This window comes from Bos grunniens, chromosome X (assembly GCF_055505025.1).
Source record: "Bos grunniens cultivar Pamir isolate PY7600 chromosome X, Bosgru_T2T1.0, whole genome shotgun sequence".
In the NCBI taxonomy this organism is placed as follows: Eukaryota; Metazoa; Chordata; class Mammalia; order Artiodactyla; family Bovidae; genus Bos; species Bos grunniens.
In genome coordinates, this window is record NC_141194.1 from 35574129 (window position 1) to 35597637 (window position 23509).

At 40.1% G+C, this 23509-nt stretch overlaps 1 long non-coding RNA gene across 36 annotated transcripts in view; it reads left to right on the plus strand.

Annotated features, from left to right (window-relative positions):
* LOC147340119 (uncharacterized) overlaps nucleotides 1-23509 on the plus strand; it is a 571221-nt gene that overhangs the window by 21606 nt on the left and 526106 nt on the right. For 32 of the 36 annotated variants that reach the window (XR_015158927.1, XR_015158929.1, XR_015158928.1 and 29 more), the window contains one exon: nucleotides 6729-6911. This is a non-coding gene — a long non-coding RNA (uncharacterized LOC147340119). Of the gene's footprint in view, nucleotides 1-5067; nucleotides 5299-6728; nucleotides 6912-10786; nucleotides 11921-23509 lie in introns of those variants that run through there. The other 4 variants (XR_015158936.1, XR_015158939.1, XR_015158959.1 and 1 more) reach the window with 3 other exon arrangements.

Sequence of the window (23509 nt, forward strand, 5' to 3'; positions counted from 1 at the left end):
CCTTCTCCAATGCATGAAAGTGAAAAGTGAAAGTGAAGTCACTCAGTCGTGTCCGACTCTTCATGACCCCATGGACTGCAGCCTACCAGGCTCCTCAATCCATGGGGTTTTCCAGGAAAGTGTACTGGAGTGGGGTGCCATTGCCTTCTCTGGGGTTAATGATGAAGATAATACAAAATGGGGTTACCGTAAAGTGCCAGTGTGGGCTGAGTATGAGACACATAACTAAGAGGATAGAACAATGTACTTGGACACCAAAATGCTTGCTTCTGAACCCCCACTTCTCCAGATTACAGCTTTGTGACTTTTGACAAGTACCTTAAACATCTTGCCTTAGTTTTCACATCTGTAAAATGGGTGTAACTTATGCCCCACATTCTGAAGGTGTTACAAGGATTAAATGAGTCATTACATGTAAAGAGTTGATGGTGATTTAAGTGCCTTGGAATTGCTTACTATTATTAAGTTATTGTGGCAATAATAATATTGTACCCATTAAATTGCAAATATTTTGAAACAAGTTTCTATTTTTTTAACCTTAAGGCAAGTTTTAAGTTTTCTTTATGAAGAAAGTATGTGATCTGGACACTTGAGATGGTATAGAATAATCTGGCAATACAACCTTAAAGAGGATTTTTGTCTTCAAATTCCATGGGCACCAGTAAAGTATAGAATAGGAAAGAAAATGCACACACTTATTAAGCTTTTAAAAAAATCCAGTGGGGATAGATCTGTATATGAGTGATATGAACAATAATCTACTTTTGAGAATACCTGAGTATGAGAAAAAGGGCTTGCCCTGATTTTCCTTTTCCTTAGGTATATCACTGTTTCTTAGTTTTACGATTGGTTCTCCACTTCCATTGCTGAATAACCAGTTTACCAATGCAAAGACAAATGCTGAGCTCTCAACATGGTGCCATTGTGAGGGAGATGGCAATGACCTACCAGGCAGTAGTTTGATTACAGTTAATCCCTTACATAATTGAGAGTTCTGCTGGCTTAGAGTATTAGTTCCCCCAGAGCCACGATTCTCCTGGTAATGTGAAAACTGAAATTGCCAAATGACCCATTCAGGATTCAGCATACCAGGTAATTAACAGGCAAAATATTACTCTATTTCCTGTGCTAATTGACCCTGATTATTAGGAGAAAGTAAAGTTGCTACTTCACAGTGGGTTCAAGATAGCTATGTGTTGAGCATGGAATTCAAGCAATTCTCTGAAGAACTTCTTTGTACTTCCATTTAAGGTGTTCAAAATTGGTAATACATAGCAATCTAATGTAGACAGGATCTTTAGGGACTCACATCTTTTAGGAATAAAGGTAAACAACCATGATCAGCTGTGAGCATCATAAAAGTTGAGTAGTGAAAGATGTTATGAACACCTATACTGTGACCAAGTGTAGAAATCAAGGCATTAGGTTGTAAGCAATTTTTCTGCTTGCTTATCATATATTCATATACATGAACCAACTTATGTCCCCTACCTTCTCATCACATGCTATTTTTACTTCTCTGACTGTTACTTCTGATATTCTTACTTTACTGGCTGTCACTTCTCTAGCACTTTTAATGGTTGCTTAATACTCGGATTCCCTATATTTCTTTCTACTTGAGATGCTGATGGACATAATCATGAATTCATATCTTATGTTGAGAAACAAATAATTTGGATAGTGTTGACTGAAAAAGAAAAAAAAAAAAAGCACAGCCTAAAAGTTGAGAGTTATGTTCTATTTGATGATCTTACTGAGGACTGTAGCCTGGGATTCAGCCTCTCAGACAGCTCTGAGAAACTGCTCCAAAGAGATAAGGGAGGACCCAGGATATAGAGGAGTTTTTGTTGGGGATAAATGCATCATGTACTTGAACATTCAAAGATTACTGCTAATCACAAATAAACATTTCAAGTTAATTACTGTGGTACTTTTGTATGTGTGAGAAAAGGCATGAGTCTAGACTCATTAAAATTATTCCTTTGATATGCATTCTAACTGTCTAAAGCCAGTATCCAATTTTCCTCTGTCCTGAATGCCCTTCAGAGTGCAACATTGGGGCAGGTGCAGTGGCTGATGATGTTATGGCTGTGATATCCTTTGTTTAGTGAAGTAGCAGGTGACATTCTCTGTGTATAAGAGTGAGGAACAAAAGTCATTATATTAAGTCAAAATGACACTTGAACATTCATTCTTTAGGAAGGCGACACATTAGGGGCTAAAAACTACCTAAAAAATCCAACCCATGATTTGTTTCTAAGCATGGCAGTAGGTTTCTGTTTCTTGAGCACCAAATGAAGTGCTGACTGGCTTTTAGATGGTATACTGTATGAAAATACACATCTTTTAAAATATTTATTTGTGTTTGGTTGTTCTGGGTCTGTGTTGCTACCCACAGGCTTTCCCTAGTTTCAGTGAGTGGGGGTTACTCTTTATTGCTGTGTGGGTTTCTCATTGTGGTGCCTTGTGTTGTTGTAGAGCACGGGCCCTAGGGCACATGGGCTTCAGTAGTTGCAGTGTGGGCTCAGTAGTTGTGGCTCGTGAGCTCTAGAAAGCGGGCTCAGTAATTGTGGTGCACGGGCTTGGTTGCTCCGCAGTATGTGGGTTCTTCCTGGATCAGGGATCGAACACATGTCCCCTGCATTGGTGGGCAGATTCTTACCTCTGGACCACCAGGGAAGCCCTGAAAACTATACATCTTTAAATACTAAAATCACACTCAAAACTTTATGAAAGGAAGGTCTGAACTAGGACCAGCCAGTATATTAGCGTATTCATGCTTCTCACCTTATTCCTCTAGGATATGTGTTTATTGGAATGGTAGACTGAATTGCCCACATTGTTTGAACTTCTAGTCTCCTTCTCCTCTTTCTCAATCTTTATCACTATCACTCTCTCTCCTGTAAATATAAAAGGTAGATTGTTGTCTATTTCTCCCTTTGGATATGGTGTGTGTGTGTGTGTGTGTGTGCGCGTGCAAGCACACATGCACACACTGTTGCTCAGGTGTGTCTGTCTCTTTGCAACCCCATGAATCTGTTACTACTTGCTTAATGTGTTTAGCTGTTTTCAGTGTTGGTACACATTTTTTGTGATTATTGTATCTTCTTATTGAATTGACCCCCTCATCATGAGAGAATGATATAAGTAGAGCTACCTCTGCTCTGTTGTGGTGTCTGCTTTGATGGAATACCTTTTGCCATCCCTTCAGTTTGAGCCTCTGTGTGTCCTTAAAGCTGAAGTGAGTATAATGAAGGCAACATAGAGATGAGTCTTAAATTGTTTGTTTGTCCATCCAGCCACTCTGTGCCTTTTGATTGGAAAATTCAGTCAATTAAAATTTAGAGTATTGGTTAATAAGTCATGCTAATGCATCTTATTGTTTCCTGAATGTTTTTATAGTTCTGGTTTTCTTTTCTTCCTTTCCTGTTGCCTTCCTTTGTAAATTGATGATTATTCTGTAGTGGTATGCTTTGATTCCCTTCTGTGTACATTTGGGGGATCTATTTTAGCTTTTTGCTATTTGTCAATAGTTCCTATGAGGCTTACATAAAACTTATATAGAATAATCTGTTTTATGCTGATAACAATTTAACTTCAAATGCAGACAAAACTCTATCCTTTTGCTGCCTCTTTTAAATTTTACTGTCACTGTTTACATTATTTTATGCTATAGCTCTGATAACATTATTGTAGCTGTAGGTAAAGGATAAAGAATTATAAATGACCTTTATACTACAATTAATTAATACTTCACCATATTACAGTATTATGGTATTCATTATCTGAGTATCTTCTTAATTTTACCAGTGTATGGTACATTTTCATATGTTTTCATGTTACTAAATAGCATCCTTTTGCTGCAACTCAAACTACTTTAGCATTTCTTATAAGGCAAATTTAGTGTTGAGGAATTCTCAGCTTCTGTTTATTTGGAAGAGTCTTTATTTGGACTTAAGTCCTGAAGGACAACTTTGCTGAATAAAGTATTTTTGGTCGGCATTTTTTTCCAGAAGTTTGAATATATCATCCCATTTATTTTTGCCTTCAAGGTCTCTGTTAGGGAAATCCTTTGATGGCCTATTTGGGGTTCCCTTCTATGAGATTTTTTCCCCCTCTGGCTGCTTTTTAAACTCTTTGTCTTTCAACAGTTTTATTATTGTGTCTTGGAAAAGATCATTTCAGATCAAAAATTTGAGGTCACAGGTTCATGAAGTTGGTTGTTCACATCTCTCTGTGGGTTTGGGAATTTCCTAGCCATTATTTTTTTAAAGGAAACTTTCTACTCCTTTTTCTCCTCCTTCTCCTTTTGGGACTGCAATAGTCCTTGCAGTTTCTTTTGATGGTATCTCATAAGCTGTGTCAGAGAAGGTTATGGCACCCCACTCCAGTCCTCTTGCCTGGAAAATCCCATGGGCGGAGGAGCCTGGTGGGCTGCAGTCCATGGGATCGTGAAGAGTCGGACACGACTGAGCAACTTCACTTTCACTTTTCACTTTCATGCATTGGAGAAGGAAATGGCACCCCACTCCAGTGTTCTTGCCTGGAGAATCCCAGGGATGGGGGAGCCTGGTGGGCTGCCGTCTATGGGGTCGCACAGAGTCGGACACAACTGAAGCAACTTAGCAGCAGCAGCAGCAGCAGCATAAGCTATGTAGGCTTTCATCATTCCCTCTCATTGTTTTTCCTTTTTGTACCTCTGATTGGGTAATTTTAATTTCTGTCTTATTTCTCACTAATACTATGTTTTGCTTGACCAGGTCTACTGTTGAAGCTTTGACCTTTTCAGTTCAGTCATTGTATTAAGCTCCAAATTTCTTATTTCATTCTTCTTATGTTTTCTCTTTGTGGAATGTCTTATTTTTTATTGTATGATTTTCTGATATCATTAAATTGTTTATCCATATTCTCTTGTCTCTCTCTGGGCATCTGTAGAATGATTACCTTGAAATCTCTGCTGGATTATTCCCAAATCTCCATTTCTTTGGGACCAATTACTGGAGGTTTACTGTATTCTTTTGGAACACATTTTTAACACATTTCCCTGATTCTTTGTAATCTCTGTAGTCTGTACAGATGTCCGCACATTTGAAGCAGCAGTCACTTCCTCTAGACTTTATAGATTGAATTCAGTAAGAGAAGACTTTCACCTGTGGGTGAGAGCACCCTGGCTCATGCTGTCACCTGAGGTCTAGTGATGCAGGGCACCAAGTGCAGAGGTGTGTGGTAACAGTGGTCTGAAGAGGGCATGAAGTCTCTGCAGCTCAGTCCACATCATCAACAACTACATGGATCTAGGTGAGCACTGTGGGTGGATTGCTGTTGCTACAAGTGCCATTAGGGTCTTAATATGTGCCTCCAGGTCTGGTAGTTAGGGACCAGGGCAAAGAGCAGTGGTGACTTGAGCCAGTGGTTTTCACACACACAGCTGTGGAGGTCATCTGTAGGTACTTACGTTGTGACAGGGGCCAGTTGCAGACACATTAATAGTGATGGTTTGGGGGCCAGGACAGGTAGCAAGGGCCTGGGTCCACTATCAGCTCACTGGCTGTTGCTGTGCTCTCCTACAAATGCACACCATCACCCTGGGGCTTCTCTGGTAGCTCAGATGGTAAAGAATCTACCTGTGATGCAGGGGACCCAGGCTCAATACCTGGGTTGGGAAGATCCTCTGGAGAAGGAAATGGCAACCCACTCCAGTGTTCTTGCCTGGGAAATCCCATGGACATAACAGCCTGGTGGGCTATAGTCCACAGGGTTGCAAAGGGTCAGACACAACTGAGCAACTGATCTTTTGCTGTGTGCGTGGCAGTACAGTTCCATGGTAGAAGTTTGGCTCAGTGGCATGCAAGTGTACCACTGGAGGGGCTAGCTACAGGTGGGCATATTGCTGCCAGTCAATGAAAGAAGACAGGGGCTGATCTGAAAAGTAGCTGCCAGAGCCCTCGTTGTCAATGTGTTCTCATATGCTTGTACACTCTCCCTCCAGGCATACACCCAGAAGTGGAAGCTGGTGACTAGTGTCAGGCCAGTCGTGTGCAAATGCATGGCTGACAGTGTTAGCACTGGGGGCAGGCCCAATGGTAGGGTTCAGTCAAGGACCCCAAGGCTGCTGCCTTCACTATCATAGCTGCTGAAGCCAGATCTGGCTGCCAGTGTGGCTCCCGAGCTCCAATGGATGTGGGGAGGAATTCAGGCAGTTAACATCTTACACTGGCATGGCCGCAGAGACTCTGGATTTCTGCCAGCAGTTTCTAGTCTCCACTTGGAGGGGGTGGTGTGGGAAAGGAGCCAGGAGGGACTTGGGCACCTGGCATCCACAAACGTGGAAGCCTGTGGAGCACGAGCTGGAGAGATTTTCAGGCATCTCTGGTGGTTGTGCTGGCCTTCAGCTTCATAAGTGGTGAAATCTGAGACATCCCTGGAGGTCCAGGGTTAAGATTTCACCTTCCAAGGTGGGGGTGTGAGTTTGATCCCTGGTCGGGGAGCTAAGATCGCACATGCTTTGCAGTCAAACAACAACAACAAAAAACACATAAAATAGATGTAGTATTGTAACAAATTCAATAAAAACTTTATTTTAAAAATGATCTACTTTTCTTAAAAAATAATAATAAGTGGTGATATCTGAGTTTGTCTGAAGAACATGTATCTGCAAGTCAGGATTACGCCCGCTGCATGTCAGCTAATGGTGGCTGGCCTCTACTTTCCCTGCTTGTTTTTCACAGGCTCCGCACCGTCTCACCTTTGCCAGCCTGGGTTGAATGAAGCCAAAGGACGTTCACAGTGTCCTGAGAAGCTGGGCAGTCACCCTGTTCTTCCTGTCCTGGCCGGAGGAACTTTTTCTGGCTGCGAAGTTCCTTCCTGACTCTGAACAGTGCCGGCTTGGAGTATGGGATGATACAGGCAAGGTGAAATTGTCCTCTTTTCCTTCTTGTGTAATTCATCTGTTTTTTGGTTCTACTTTGTTGCTCAGACTTCCTAAGTGGACTCTAGAAGTCTCTGAGAGTTGTTTTGGTTGGTGCTTAGCTGTTTAGCCATTGATACAGGAGGGGAGGTGGAGAAAGCTGGGTTCTCCCATGCTGCCATTTTTTCCCTTGAAATCCTGGAACCACCAAAATTTGCACAGCGTGAAGCAGAGCTTCTTTCTTTAATCACAGTGCTGGCTAGCAATTGGCATTGATCACTTCATTATTCCGTAAATGCGTTATATATGTTATACATGCTAGTTTTAGTGTACGATGATGATAAAAGAAAACAGTCTTGTTTTGTAGCAGCTGAATTTTCCATGCTCCTGCCTCAGTGCCTAGAATGGGAAGCACTGTAAGCTGACCACCATAAGAAATCAATCAGGGTCAATAGCTATGCAATCAAAAAGAGTAGAGAAATACTCTGTTGCCATGTGCTAGTCCCTACCAAGAAAGAATGAAACAAGCATGAAAGGCTATCATTGATCCACACATGATATGGCCTTGGAGATATAGATTTTACTTGTAATGAATATATATGTTCACTTAAATACCAGTTTGAATATAATATGGTTTTAAACATAAAACAGTAGCTCTTTCACCGATATTCCAAATCAAATCTGTAGTCCTAATTTACATAAACTTTCACTGATTGATGAAAGATAAATTGTTGGGGAATATTTACCTTTCTTCCATAAATTAGAATTGGGAAGACTAATAAAAATTAAATGGGATGGGCAGGATGGAGAAGGAGTTTTAGAACAAATGATACAAATTAATGCAAAAGCCAAGAGGTCAGTTGCAAGTTTGGGTCTAGATTTTGTGGAATCTGAAGATAATGCAATTTGGGGGTGCTTCTATAAGGATAATGATACAGGACTGTGAATACAAAATTAGGCAGGATGTTGAATCATTATTTATAATGAGAAAAAAAATAACAGCACATGTTGGTTTTCTTGGAAATTCAGATTTCTGTCTCTGAGAAAAAATAGGAAATTTGCCAGCAATGCTTCAATAGACTGGTTTCCTGTTGGAAAGCTGGCTTCCTCTCCCCATCTAGAACATTCTACAACTTTCCCAAAATGCCCAGCATTCCCAAGAGTCGGTGCAGTTGAGAGGCCCTGATGATACTGAAGCCTCATTTGCTTCCTGGGGAATCTACCTCTCATCAGTAATATATCTTATGTCTGATTATATATTTGCTTCACGCCCCTCCCCCTGACCCCAGTGCTTTCCCTCAGGGATCTGTACCCAAGGATCCAGCTCCCAACTCATCTGTCTCTAGGTGATGACAGCACTGGCATAGGCTACTCCCTGGGAGAACAAAGAAATAGTTTCAAAAGACCAGGCAGGCTCCTCCCACAGCTCCTCCCCTGACTAAGCACAGAGAGCAGCCAATACAGCCCAGCTACCAAGTTCTCCCTGAAAGGACTCTGCCTGCACATTTAGCACCCAAACATTTCTTTCTGCTACCCCAGAAACCAACTTCTAGCTTGCCTGTCCCTGAGAACAAGAAGGCCTGACAGATGCCAGGCCCTGGAGGCCACTGGGAGCAAAGCAGCAGTTAGAAGGACCTTGGGGGTACACACTCCTTGCCCAGTGCAGGGCAGAGCAAACAGTGACAAACTCCAGATCCAGGCTTTTCCCCTGAGGATCAAAGGAGTTGGACTGCACTGCCAGAACCCTAGCGTTCGCTGCTGCTGTTCAAGGGACCAATTTCAGTTTTGCCTGTCCTAGAGCACTAATGGGACCTCTCAGACTCGAGAGGCCAGCGGCTGCTAAGAAGACACTGCTTTGGCGTAGCACAAAGGTTTGAGAAATAGCCCACATCTCTGGCTGAGAGGATTGAGTGTCTTCTCCTGCACAAGACCCATCTGTGAAGACTGGGAGAGGTGACTCTTGTCTAATGTGCAGAACTCAGCACAGTGAAGGCAAAGAAACAGGGAAATACATTACAAATAAAAGTAAAAGTTAGGACTTCCCTGGTGGTACAGTGGATGAAAGAGTCCACCTGCCAATGCAGGTGGCACAGATTTGATCCCTGGTCTGGGAGGATCCCACATGCCATAGAGCAACTAAGCCCATGTGCCACAACTACTGCATCCACATGCCCTAGAGCCCATGCTCCACAACAAGAGAAACCGCCACAATGAGAAGCCCTGCACACGCAGCTAGAGAGTAGCCCCGGCTCGCTGCAGCTATAAAGCTGGTGTGAAACAATGAAGAGCCAGTGCAACTAAAATTTAATTAAAAAAAAAGAAAAAGGTAGATCTCCAGAAACCAATCCTAATGAAACAGACACATGTAAAACACCTGACTGAGAATTCAGAGTAACATAAAGATGCTCCCTGAAGTCAGGAGACCAATGCCAATGTGTGAACCTAGTGTGTGCATGCCTGTGTATGTGTGCTGTGTGTATAACTCCTACCAAGGAGTGATTTTTTTGTTTTGTTTTAGTTGTTTAACACAAATCCTACATTAGTGCTTTTACAACTTCAGGAGAATGAGATACTCAGTAATAAGGAGGACAAACATTGATATTGTCATAATTAGGTGCCAAGCCAAGTTCTTTGTTTGTATTTACTTATGTGATGCTTACAAGAACCTAATAAGGACAATTCTACCCCCATTTTACACAGGCACAGAGAGCTTTATTAACTTTATGAATATCACAGAGCTAATAAGATGGGGGGTGGAGCTCTGAATACTGTGGGCTTAATTTCAACATTCTACCACCTCACCAGATTGTATCATATATTAATGGGTATGTGGTGTTTGTGACATGGGGGTCCTCAGCTGTAAATGGTTGTTTTTTTACCCGCTGTGGAAGACCATTTATGTCACATTTAATTGCAGTAGTTGTAAGAGAATGTGGCTGGAAGTATATTTGCATTTTGATCTCTTGCTTGTTTTTAATTTTTTTTTTGTATTGCAGTATAGTTGATTAACAATGTTGTGTTAGTTTCAGGTGTACAGCTGAGTGATTGAGTTATACATATATATATTATTCTTCAAATTCTTTTCCCATTTAGGTTATTACAGAATAATGAGCAGAGTTCTCTGTGCTATACAGTAGGACCTTGTTGGTTATCTGTTTTAAATATAGCAGTGTGTGTATGTCCATCCCAAACTCTGAATCCACCCACCCCCACCCTTCTCCCTGGTTAACCATAAGTTCATTCTCTAAGTCTGAGTCTATTTCTATATTATAAATAAGTTCATTTGTAGCAATCCTTCTTTAGAGTCTGCATATGAGTGATATCATATGGTGTTTATCTTTCTCTGTCTGACTTATTTCACTTAGTATGATCATCTCCAGGTCCATCCATGTTGCTACAAATGGCATTATTTCATTCTTTTTAATGGCTGAGGAGTATTACATTGTGTGTGCGTGTATAGATATATAGATATATAAATATATATACATACACATAACATATATCCATCTGTTGTATGCACATATTCTTTATCCATCCATCTGTTTGATATTTAGGTTGCTCCCTTGTCTTGGCTATTATAAATAGTGCTGCAATGAATATTGGAGTACATCTATCCTTTTGAACCATGTTTTCCTCCAGATATATGCCCAGGAGTGGGATTGCTGGATCATATGGTAGCTCTATGTGTAGTTTTTTAAGGAACCTCCATAGTGTTCTCCATAGTGGCTGTACCAACTTACATTCCCACCAATAGTAGAGGAGGGTTCCCTTTTCTCCACACCCTCTCCAGCATTTATTGTTTGTGGACTTTTGGTTGATTGCCATTCTGACTGGTGTGAGGTGATATCTCACTATAGTTTTCAATTACATTTATCGCAGGAGGAGAAGGGGACGACAGAGGATGAGATGGCTGGATGGCATCACCGACTCAATGAGCATGAGTTTGGGTGAACTCCAGGAGCTGGTGATGGAGAGGGAGGCCTGGTGTGCTGCGATTCATGGGGTCACAAAGAGTCGGACACGACTGAGCGACTGAACTGAACTGAATAATTAGCCATGTTGAGCACCTTTTCATGTGCATGTTGGCCATCTGTGTGTTTTCTTTGGAGAAGTGTTTATTTAGATCCCTCACCCCATTTTTTGATTGGATGGTGGTTGTTATTGAGTTGTGTGCTGCTGCTGCTAAGTCGCTTCAGTCATGTGACTCTGTGCAACCCCATAGACGGCAGCCCACTAGGCTCCACCGTCCCTGGGATTCTCCAGGCAAGAACACATGTGTGAGTTGCCATTGCCTTCTCCGTGAGTTGTGTAAGCAGCTTGTAAATTTTGGAGATTAATGCCTTGTAGGTCCCATCATTTGCAAATACTTTCTCCCATTCTATAGGTTGTCTTTTTGTCTTATTTATGGTTTCCTTTGCTGTGCAAAAGCTTTTGAGTTTAAATGGGTCCCATTTGATTATTTTTGTTTTTATTTACATTTCTCTAGGAAAGATTGAGATATTGCTATGATTTATATCAAAGTGCTCTGCTTATCCTTTCCTGTAAGAGTTTTTTAGCATCCAGCCTTACACTTAGGTATTTAGTCCATTTTGAGTTTTATGTGAGTATGATGTTAGAGAATGTTCTAATTTTATTTTTTTGCATTTAACTGTCCAGTTTTTCCAGCATCATTTTTTGAGGAAAATGTGTCTTTTCCATCATATAGTCTTGCCTCCTTTGTTGTAGATTAGTTGACCATAGGTGCATGAGTTTATCTCTGGACTTTCTGTTGTGTTCCACTTATCTTTATTTCTGTCTTTGTGCCAGTACCATACTGTTTTGATGATTGTAGCTTTGTAGTATAGTCTGAAATCAGGGGACCTGATTCCTCCAGCTTGAGTTTTATTTTCAAGATTGCTTTGGCTACTTGGGGTCTTTTGTGTCTCCATACACATTTTAAAATTGTTTTGTCCTAGTTCTGTGAAAAATGGCATTAGTAATTTGATAGGGATTGCATTAAATCTGTAGATTGCCTTGGGTAGTATAGTCATTTTGACAATATTGATTCTTCCAATTCAAGAACATGGTATATCTTTCTGCTTGTGTACTCTTCAGTTTCTTTCATCAGTGTCTTACAGTTTTCTTGCTAATATGTTTTCTAAGAAAACTTCTCTAGCTTGTGTGCCAAGTCACAGCCCTGTCTTCCTTAGTTTCATTTTTCCTAGTTGCTTTGTGTTTCATGAGGTCAGGAACCATGTCTTCCATTTCCTATCAATGTTCCAGAATCATGGCATGGGCTAGGCTCATAACAAAGGAATAACAAACATTGGTTTATTCACTGCTACTTTTATAGTTACCTGTAATTGGCATTCCTTAAGACAAGATAAACTGTGGAAAATTCTGAAAGAGATGGGAATACCAGACCACCTGACCTGCCTCTTGAGAAATCTGTATACAGGTCAGGAAGCAACAGTTAGAACTGGACATGGAACAACAGACTGGTTCCACATAGGAAAAGGAGTACGTCAAGGCTGTATATTGTCACCCTGCTTATTTAACTTATATGCAGAGAACATCATGAGAAACCCTGGGCTGGAAGAAGCACAAGCTGGAATCAAGATTGCCGAGAGAAATATCAAAAACCTCAGATATGCAGATGACACCACCCTTATGGCAGAAAGTGAAGAACTAAAGAGCCTCTTGAAGGTGAAAGAGGAGAGTGAAAACGTTGGCTTAAAGCTCAACATTCAGAAAACGAAGATCATGGCATCTGGTCCCATCACTTCATGGGAAATAGATGGGGAAACAGTGTCAGACTTTATTTTTGGGGGTTCCAAAATCACTGCAGATGGTGACTGCAGCCATGAAATTAAAAGATGCTTACTCCTTGGAAGGAAAGTTATGACCAACCTAGATAGAATATTAAAAAGCAGAGACATCACTTTGCCAACAAAAGCCTGTCTAGTCAAAGCTATGGTTTTTCCAGTAGTCATGTATGGGTGTAAGAGTTAGACTACAAAGAAAATTGAGCTCCAAAGAATTGATGCTTTAAAGTGTGGTGTTGGAGAAGACTCTTGAGAATCCTTGGACTGCAAGGAGAGCAAACCAGACAATTCTAAAGGAAATCAGTCCTGAATGTTGTTCGTTGGAAGGACTGATGTTGAAGCTGAAACTCCAATACTTTGGCCACCTAATACGAACAAGTGACTCATTTGAAAAGACCCTGATGCTGGGCAAGATTGAAAACAAGAGGAAAAGGGAACAACAGAGGATGAGATGGTTGGATGGCATCACCGATTCGATGGACATGAGTTTGAGCAGGCTCAGTGAGTTGGTGATGGACAGGGAAGCCTGGCGTGCTGCAGTCCATAGGGTTGCAAAGAGTCAGACATGACTGAGCGACTGAACTGAACAGCATCTCAGCCAACCCAGTGGCGAGCTGGACTTGTTAGAAGACCCTTGTAATGGGAGGGAATGATCAGGCTTTAGTAATCCCACTCTGTACAGCCCTTGACTGGGGGCTGCTCAGGAAGAGCATGGCATTTGCCTGTTTTACAATAAGAGACTGAAAGAGGGAGAATTCGAGATTTCAAAGTTGAAGGTAATTAAAAGAAAGACTATTTCACTTTTTAAAGAGTTCACAGTGATATACCATGGTGTGTGGTGGGAGGCATGGATGCCTTCCACCATGACAGGGAAAACTATTTTATCACTTATATTGTTAAAAAAAAAAAAATTCCTGGCATATGCTGATGATAAAAACAACAAACTTTTACATTTTATAACTTTTGTAATAGTGACTCCAGTGACAATGCACTCCCTGCCCTTGGAACAGTCTCTACCAAACCTCCCTGTTGTTACACAGTTGCCAATTGAGACTCCTCCAAAATACATTATGTGGCCTTGGTGGTTTGCCCGGAGAAACACGCCTTCTTTTCCTAGGGAAGATAATTTATTTAGGGGTAGATAATTTTGTAGACATTTTATTAATAGAATCCCTGGCTTTGATTTTTAAGTCCTTTATGTTTTTCTTTAAATTAGTTACAGATTTAGGCAGATACAGTGGATCATTGGGGTCCTTTGGGAAGCAGACATGGAGAGAGACATCTGTGAGCACAAAAAGACAATTGTGGAATAATGCTGAGGAGATCTACTTAAAAGAGAGGGAGCAGGATTGCATAGAGAGAGTCTTAGTCCACCATAGAGATCTGACAGTATCTCAGCCAACCCAGTGGCGAGCTGGACTTGTTAGAAGACCCTTGTAATGGGAGGGAATGACCAGGCTTTAGTAATCCCACTCTGTACAGCCCTTGACTGGGGGCTGCTCAGGAAGAGCATGGCATCAGCTGGAAAGATGTCATAGTCAGTTCAGGCTGCTATGAAAAAATATAACGCAGACTGAGTGGCTTAAACAACGGATATTAATTTCTCACAACTCTGGAGACTGTTGAAGTCTAAGATCAAGGTTCTGGCAGATCTGTTGTGTGTTGAGGGCCCTCTTCCTCACTGTGTTCTTATGTGATGGAGAACAGAAAGAGAGGAAATCATCTCTATATATTATGTACAACATGGTATATGAGGGCACTATTCCTGTTCCCTAACACCTTAATTTGCCACTGGATGCTGTCAGTCAAGTGTGTCCCTTGTACCTGAATAGCAAGTTCTTTGTTGAAAGGAGATCTAAGGGGTGCATATCCCTGGCTCCCACACCTCATCACCACGTTAAATTTCTGCATCCCCAGCTTTTGTATTAATTTCAGAAGTGTTATAAGTTCTTTGTGAGTCCTTATTAAATATTCATCAGTCACTTCTATACAGTCAGGTACCATTTGGACACCCAGCATGTGCAAATGTTAAGAGTAAATCTGGTAAACATGCAACTGGAGGCTTTGTGTGACTTGAGTCACTTCTGTTTAATTTCAGCTTCTATTTGAGCAAATAAAGGGTGAATTCCCTAACAAAACAGTATCTTTTTCATCTTCATATGTTCCCATTCCCTTCTCACCCCACACAAAAAAATTACAGAGCCTGGCAGGGTACCTGCAGGGTCATGGTAAATGTTGTATTTAATAGAATGATCACTTTGAGAATGCTTTGTCTTCTTCCCTTCCCTTACACTTCATTGTGAGTGCAAACCACCTCTGTGTCACTTGCTGCTGCTGGTGCTTCTGACTCTGATTTTTAAATCAATTCGCTTTTTCTGTTTTCTTATTTATGAAAGAGGGAATAAAACTGCCAATAGCACTGGGTAATAAATACTGAGGAGAAGAAATGTATTAGTACAAAAAATTGAAGTGGTATTTTCTGGACCTGCCACTCCAGTGACATCACCAGAAAGGTAATGTTATTTTCAGCACCACATAGAAATGGCTGGGAGCAAGACATGCTACAGATTGAGGGAGTCAGACACTCAAAACTGTGAACACAAATTTAGGGAGGGAAGAATGGAAAGGAGGGAGGTTAGAGAAAAGAATTGTTTACTGAAATTTGAAGCTTGGGAGGCTCCTCGGAGTAAATTTAATGACAGCTTTCACTTTGTCAGCAGACCGAGGATAATTTTACGACTGTGAGATGCTTATAGACAAGATCAGGACATCTAAATAAAACAGGGAGGGCCAAGTGATAGCTGGGATGCAATGTAAATGCCAGGAATCCTTAGTAGCTGCCAAGAAAGGACCTGTCCTTTACAGGCTTTGGAAAAAGGAGCAAATTGTCACCGTTAGCCTACAGCAAACCCTGGTGGTCATCTGCAGGGTAAATCTGATGAGTCATGAGGCTGTCATTAAACCTAAATAAGTGACTGAGAACCAGTAGTTTCAGAGGATGTGGTTTCATCTGCAAAGGTGTCTATGATGGATGCCTTTCTACACTAGGAGACAGCCCTTGAGTCCTGACTTCCTGAAAGGACCCAGAGAGAGCTGCAAACAGGGAAGCTGAAACTGAGCCACATGGGGCTTACTGGAAGGCTCTTTGATACAACTGATTATGATGTTCTGCGGGAGAATTTGCTTATTTCAAGTGCATGATTAATGGGATTATTATTCATAATTAGGAAATGCCCAGGGAGCAAAGAACACAAACAGTGTTCTGACTAACTGTCAGTAATTGTCAGGCACACACTAATAATGCCCAGGAAATGAAAAGGCTCTGGCATTTAAACACAAGTTTATTAAGAATGCCATTTTCTAATAACAATTGAGTGCTATGGGCAGTGTATGTCCTGCTGATTATGTCACCTCAAAGCACCGTTGCTCACGGCACCCCTTGCACATTGCACAGAGGAGGCCCGTCAGATAGCATTGCTTAATTATGGCCTTTGTAGTTAGGCGCCTTTGTAAACAACATCCCTCTCTTCTCTTCTCCTTCCTCATCTCTTCCTAAAATCGTATGTACTGCCAGTCCCTTAAGGAAACACACCATATTAGAGGCACAGAATCTGTTAGCTACCAGCTTAGCGTCTAATGAGAAAGCTTTATAAGGCAAATGAGCTCGATTTTAAGGAAATGGCTTCTCTTCTTGTGTGGGTGGGGAAAATTGTAGAGCTGTTTCTATAGCAGAAAGCTATTATCTCTCTCTCTCTCTGTCTCTTTTTTTTTTTGTCCTCTTTGCCACAGCTGATCAAAACACTGCCATGGTCACCATTGCAAATTACTGCCAACTGCAGTGAGCTGGAGAAAGACTCGGGTCAGAGTGAAGGATCGTTTGTAGAAGCAATTAACCAACTTCTCCAGTGGAATATCTTTAGGACTACAGCGATCAGAAAAACCTGGGCATCCCGTTTGGATGTCCAGAGAAATTAGACAATAGTGAGAGATAGGAGATAACAGGCCTCAAACACATGTCACAACTTACTTCTTGTGAGTGTACTCTGTGGGATTTTCAAAAGAATGTATAGGTGCAGTGCTGCATGCACATATTAGAGTTTCTGCAGGTCTGGGAGGGAACACGAAAGGAAGGAGGCAGAGTGTGTTGGTGTTGACTAATCCAAAGTAAGCTAAATGCAGAAAACTAAATGTGGCAATTCAGACTGCAGGAAGAAAGCCCAAATTTTGTGCAAAGTTCGCAAAAAAGGATTATACTTGAGTCTGCCTCAGAGTATCTAAAACTACAGTTATGCTTCACAATTTTATCCCCAAGTGGATCGCTCTTGCTCATGCCATGCTCATGCCAAGCTAAAACAGAAAATTAAGTGGAATAAAAGTGAAGGTAGCTGAGTCTTACTAGGGCTTCGGGCAAAACAGGTGTCCCTTCAGCATGGCTAGATGGTTGCTGCTCAAAGTATGGGACATGGTCCAGCATGACCTAGGAGCTTCTTAGAAACCCAGAATCTTAGCCTCCCCCTGGAACCACTAAATCAGAGTCTATGTGTTACTAGGGCACTTGCTGAAGTTACCATTGCAGGGTTTTTTGGTTTTTAGCTTTATTTTTTTATTATTTTTTTAATTGAAGGATAATTGCTTTACAATATTGCGTTGGTTTCAGCCATATATCAACATGAATCAGCCATAGGTATATGCATGACCCCTTCCTCTTAAACCTCCCTCCCACCTCCCACCCCATCCCATCCCTTTAGGTTGTCACAGAGCACTGGCTTTGGGTTCCCTGTGTCATACACCAAATTCCCACTGGCTATCTGTTTTACATATTGTAATGTATATGTTTCAGTATTACTCTTCCAATCCATCCCTCCTGCTCCTCCCCCACTGTGTCCACAAGTTGGTTCTCTATGTCTGCATCTCCACTGCTGCCCTACAAATAGGTTCATCAGCACCATCTTTCTAGATTCCATATATATGTGTTAACATACGATATTTGTTTTTCTCTTTTTTACTTACTTCCCTCTGTATAATAGGCTCTAGGTTCATCCACCTTATCAGAACTGACTTAAATGCCTTCCTTTTTATGGCTGAGTAATATTCCACAACTTCTTTATCCATTCATCTATCGATGAACATCTAGATTGCTTCCAGGTACTATCTATTGTAAATACTGCTGCTGTTTCAATTACGGTTTCCTCAGGGTATACGACCAATAGTGAGATTATTGGGGCATTTGGGAGTTTTATGCCTAGTGTTTTAAGGAATCTCCATAATGTTCTCCACAGTGGCTGTATCAATTTACATTTCCACCAACAGTGCAAGAGTGTTCCCTTTTCTCCACACCTTCTTGAGCATTTACTGTTTGTAAATTTTTTGATGATGGCCATTCTGACTGGTGTGAAGTGATATCTCATTGTAGTTTTGCTTTGCATTTCTCTCATAATGAGCAATGTCAAGCATCTTTTCACGTGTTTATTAGCCGTATATGTGTCTTCTTTGGAGAAATGTCTGTTTAGGTCTTATACCCACTCTTTGATTGGGTTGTTCATTTTTCTGGTATTAAGCTGTATGAGCTGCTTGTATATTTTGGAGACTAATCCTTTATCAGTTGTTTCATTTGCTATTATTTTCTCCCATTCTGAGGGGTTGTCTTTTCACCTTTTTTTCACAGGGGTCTGAAAATTACTTTGATCGCATTATGGAGAAATGGTTATTAACACACAACAGGTTTTCTTTAAAACTGAAGATTTGTTGTGGAGGGAAATATAAACAGCCTCCAGGAGCCAAATATTAGAGAACATTCCACTCAATAGCAACAGAATACCCAGTCTTATTAAACACACATAGAATATTCTCCAGGATACAACATACTTTCAGTTCAATTCAGTTCAGTCGCTCAGTCGTGTCCGACTCTTTGTGACCCCATGAATCACAGCACGCCAGGCCTCCCTGTCCATCACCAATTCCCGGAGTTTACCCAGACCCACGTCTATCGAGTCAGCGATGCCATCCAGCCATCTCATCCTCTGTCATCCCCGTCTCCTCCTGCCCCCAATCCCTCCCAGCATCAGAGTCCTTTCCAATGAGTCAACTCTTCCCATGAGGTGGCCAAAGTACTGGAGTTTCAGCTTTAGCATCATTCCTTCCAAAGAAATCCCAGGGCCGATCTCCTTCAGAATGGACTGGTTGGATCTCCTTGCAGTCCAAGGGACTCCCAAGAGTCTTCTCCAACACCACAGTTCAAAAGCATCAATTCTTCGGTACTCAGCCTTCTTCACGGTCCAACTCTCACATCCATACATGACCACAGGAAAAACCATAGCCTTGACTAGATGGACCTTTGTTGGCAAAGTAATGTCTCTGCTTTTCAATATGCTATCTAGGTTGGTCATAACTTTCCTTCCAAGGAGTAAGCGTCTTTTAATTTCATGGCTGCAGTCACCATCTGTAGTGATTTTGGAGCCCATAAAAATAAAGTCTGACACTGTTTCCCCATCTATTTCCCATGAAGTGATGGGACCAGATGCCATGATATTCGTTTTCTGAATGTTGAGCTTTAAGCCAACTTTTTCACTCTCTACTTTCACTTTCATCAAGAGGCTTTTGAGTTCCTCTTCACTTTCTGCCATAAAGGTGGTGTCTTCACAAATTTAAGAAGCTTGAAAATAATACCACTTATCTTTTCCAACCACAGTATACTAAACTAGATGTCAATAATAGGAGGAAAACTGGAAAATTCTGCAGATATGTGGAAATTAAATAATATACACCTGAATGACCAATGGATCAAAGAAGAAATTAAAAGGGAAATTAAAAAAAATACCTTGAGGAAAAACAAAAATGAAAATAACAGCATACCAAAACTTAAGGGATGTTGCAAAAGCAGTTCTTGAGGGAAGTTTATAGTGATAAATGCCTATATGAAGAAAAAATAAAGATTTCAAATAACCTAAATCTACAACCCAAAGAACTAGAAGAAAAAAAAATGCTATAATTTATTAGAAAGAAAGAAAAAAAAATTAGAGCAGAAACAAAGAATAGAAAGATAATAGAAAAGATCAATGCAACTAATGGCTGTTTTTTGAAAAGGGTAAATAAAATTGATGAACCTTTACTGAGAACCTTGACTGAGCCTTTTTAAATCACAGTCATAGGAGATTCTTTGTACCTGTAAAGTACAAAGAATCATAAGAGCACTATGGACAATTTTACACTAACAAATTACATAACCTAGAAGAAATTCCTGGAAACATACAACCTACTAACAGTGGATCTTGAAGAAAGAGATAATTGGAGTAGTCTGATAACTAATAAGGAGATCGCTTTGTTGGAAGATTTCTGATTACTAATTCAAAATGTGAAATTCAAAATTCATTTCACAGGTGAATTATGCCAAACATTTGAAGAAATAGGAACAGTCTTCTAAAACTTGTCCAAGAATCTGAAAAAAAAGAACTCTTCAAACCTCATTTTAAAAGGCCAGCATTTCCTTGATACCAAAACCAGACAAAGACACTACAAGAAAAGAAAATTATAGACCAAAATCCCTGACAAACATAGATGTCAAAATCCTCAACAGAATACACTGGCAAATATAATTCAACAATATGTTAAGAGGATCATACACCGTGATCAAGTGGGATTTATCACTAAGATATAAGGTTGTTTCAACAAATGAAAATCAATAAATGTGATACACTACAGTAACAGAATACAGGATAAAATTGTATCACCACAATAGATGCAAAAAAGGGATTTGGCAAAACACAACATTCTTTCATGATTAAAAACATTCAACAAGTTAGATCTAGAAGGAATGTACCTAAACAAAATAAAGGCCACATGTAACAAGTTCTCAGATAACAACATTCTCAAGAATAAAAAAAATAAAAGCTTTTTCTCTAAGGTCAGGAACAAGACAAGAATGCCCATTCTCACTTCTGTTCAACATAGTACCAGAAGTCCTAGCCAGAGCAATTAGTCAAGCAAATAAAATAAATGTCAGTCAAATAAAAAATGAAGTAAAATTGTCTCTGGCAGATGATATAATCTATTACATACAACAAACCCTAAAGACTCCACCAAAAATATTATTAGAACTGATAAGAAATTGAGTAAACTTAAAGCGTACCAAATCAACATACATACAAAAATCAGTTGCAGGGATTTCCCTGGTGGTGCAGTGGTTAAGACTCCACACTTCCAATGCAGGGGGCGCAGGTTAGATCCCTGGTCAGGGAACTAAGATGCCATACTCCCCATAGGTGAAAGGAGAAAGGATTATTCGCTTAGTTGTGTCTGACTCTTTGCAACCCCATGGACTGTAACCCACCAGGCTCCTCTGCCCATGGAATTTTCCAGATAAGAATACTGGAGTGGGTAACCATTTCCTTCTCCAGGGGATCTTCATAACCAAGGAGTAGAACCCAGGTCTCCTGTATTGCAGGCAGATTCTTTACCATTTGAGCCACCAGGGAAGCCCATGGAATGGCCAAAAATGTTTTTAAAAGATTGAAAACAAAAATCAGTTGTATTTCTATACTCTAACAACAAACTATCTGAAAGGGAAATTAAGGAAGCAATTCCATTTATAAGAACATCAAATATAATAAAATATTTAGGAATAAATTTAACCTAGTTGTTGTTTAAGATCTGTATGCTATAAACTATAAGACACTGATAAAAAAAATGAAAAGCACAAACAAATGGAAAGATAGTCTATGTTCTTGGATTAGAAGAATTAATGTTGTTAAAATGACCATACTTTGAAAAATGAACTAGAGTCAATGCAATCCTTGTCAAAATCCCAATGGCATTTTTCACAGAAACAGAAAGGAACACTCTTTTAAAAAATATGATTTACATCTATTTTTTTCCAACAGGAATAAATCCTGGACACACTATTTCTCATTTTTAAGAGCTTTTATTAAGACAGCAGCTAGGTGCAGTAAATAATACTCCCATGATTAGCATTATTTGAAAAATAGTGTGTTCTCATAATCTCGTATGTAAGAAAGAATTTCAAGTAACAACCATACAAGCTACAGAATTAAAAAAAAAAATCTTTCTTATTTCTACCTTCTACTTCAGCCTTTAAATTTTTATTTTCAATTGAGTTGAAATTAAGTTAGCATCAGGCCTCATAAGGTAGAAACGGAGTCAATGCAGCTTTCTCTATTTTCAGTAGAATGGTGTGAGGTAGGCATGTGTTACCAGGTTTTCCCACATGCTTTCTCTTAAAACCTACTGGTCCCATTCTGTCTTCTCCCCAAGGGGCAAGGATGCCTTTACACTTGTGATGCTTTTTACTGTTCAGAAAAGCAACATTTGGACCCTCAAATAAAAATGAGTTTTAAAAGACAATGAAGAAACAGATGGAAAAAATTAAAGAAATTGTTATCCCTGCATTCCCAGTGGTTCATGTAGTCAGATAATAGCAATTGTTTGAACTAAAATTGCAGGTTGAATGGCTTTACTTAAGGTTTATGAAAAAGATAAATTCTATGGAGAAATTGCTGTGGGAAATTATAGGAATGATTGGTAAAGCAGCAATTATGAGTTCATCCTTTCTAAGATTCTCCATTCCTATATCCATTAGTCACTTCCTTATGTCCAAAATATCATGAATGAGATATAAAACTTTCTATTAAATGATTAAGGAGAATTCAGATACTCTCAGGAGAGCTTATGCAACTGATTTATTAATAATTGAAGTCAGGCTACCTCCTGACACTGGGTCTAAGTAAGGGTAAAGTAGGACAGACTGTAGTTGAATGAAAGGATCATGAATTGTCGAAGAGAGGTCATGAACTCCAGCACGTACTTCTTGTTTCACAATTTTACCTGGAACTGCCTGGCCACCAAGAAGTACTGAAGACATTTTTCTCAGGGTTATAAAGGCATCATTGTGAAATAAGCACCAATCCAAATTTACAAGACTTGAGACTCACCAATGGCAATGATATTGAGTGGAGTGGAAGAGAAATGACAGCAAGGCCTGAGGAATTCAAACATTGGGTATGCTGCCCTCTGTAACACATATCTGTATTCATTCCTTTCCTCTTAGCTCATTTATTCTTTTTTCTTGAGTATGCTACTCCCAACTTGTCAAGGGAAACCCAAAAGTTATCTCAAGATTTAAGAAATGTTGATTTGTAAATATCTTGCTTATCTGAGTCTATATTGATGAATCAGGTGAAGACATGACTCAGGGAATGCAGAGGCAAAGGCCGAGAAAATGGGGGGGAAATTGCTCCTACAAATGACACTTAAAATACCTAGGTTCAACTATAGAAATATATATTACATCTAATATGATGTGAAGTTCACACTGCCAGTAGGCCAAAGCAGATGGAATGTCTTCCTTTCAAATATCTTTTAATCTGCAATACATCATGTGAGATCTTTTATTCTTAAGTGACAAAATTCACATTTACTCAAAAAAATTATTATGATTTTGTTCTTCAGTCACTAAGTTGTGTCCAGTTCTTTGTGACTCCATGAACTGTAGCACACCAGGCTTTCCAGTCTTTCACTGTCTTCCAGAGTTTGCTCAGATTCATGTCCAATGGTTAGATACTATTATGATTTACTCTGGCCTAATGTCCTAAAGTATCTTCCCATCTAGCAGGCTTTAAAAATTTCCCAGTGCAAGACTATTTTCATGAGGTTTCCTCAAAGCAGAACCTGAGACAAATTTTTTATTTGAAAAGTGTTCCTTGGAAACTCTTTAAGGGATAGTGAAATGAGACAAGAGAGGAAGCCATGAATGCTATATTGTTAAGATACTCAGTGTTGCAAACAG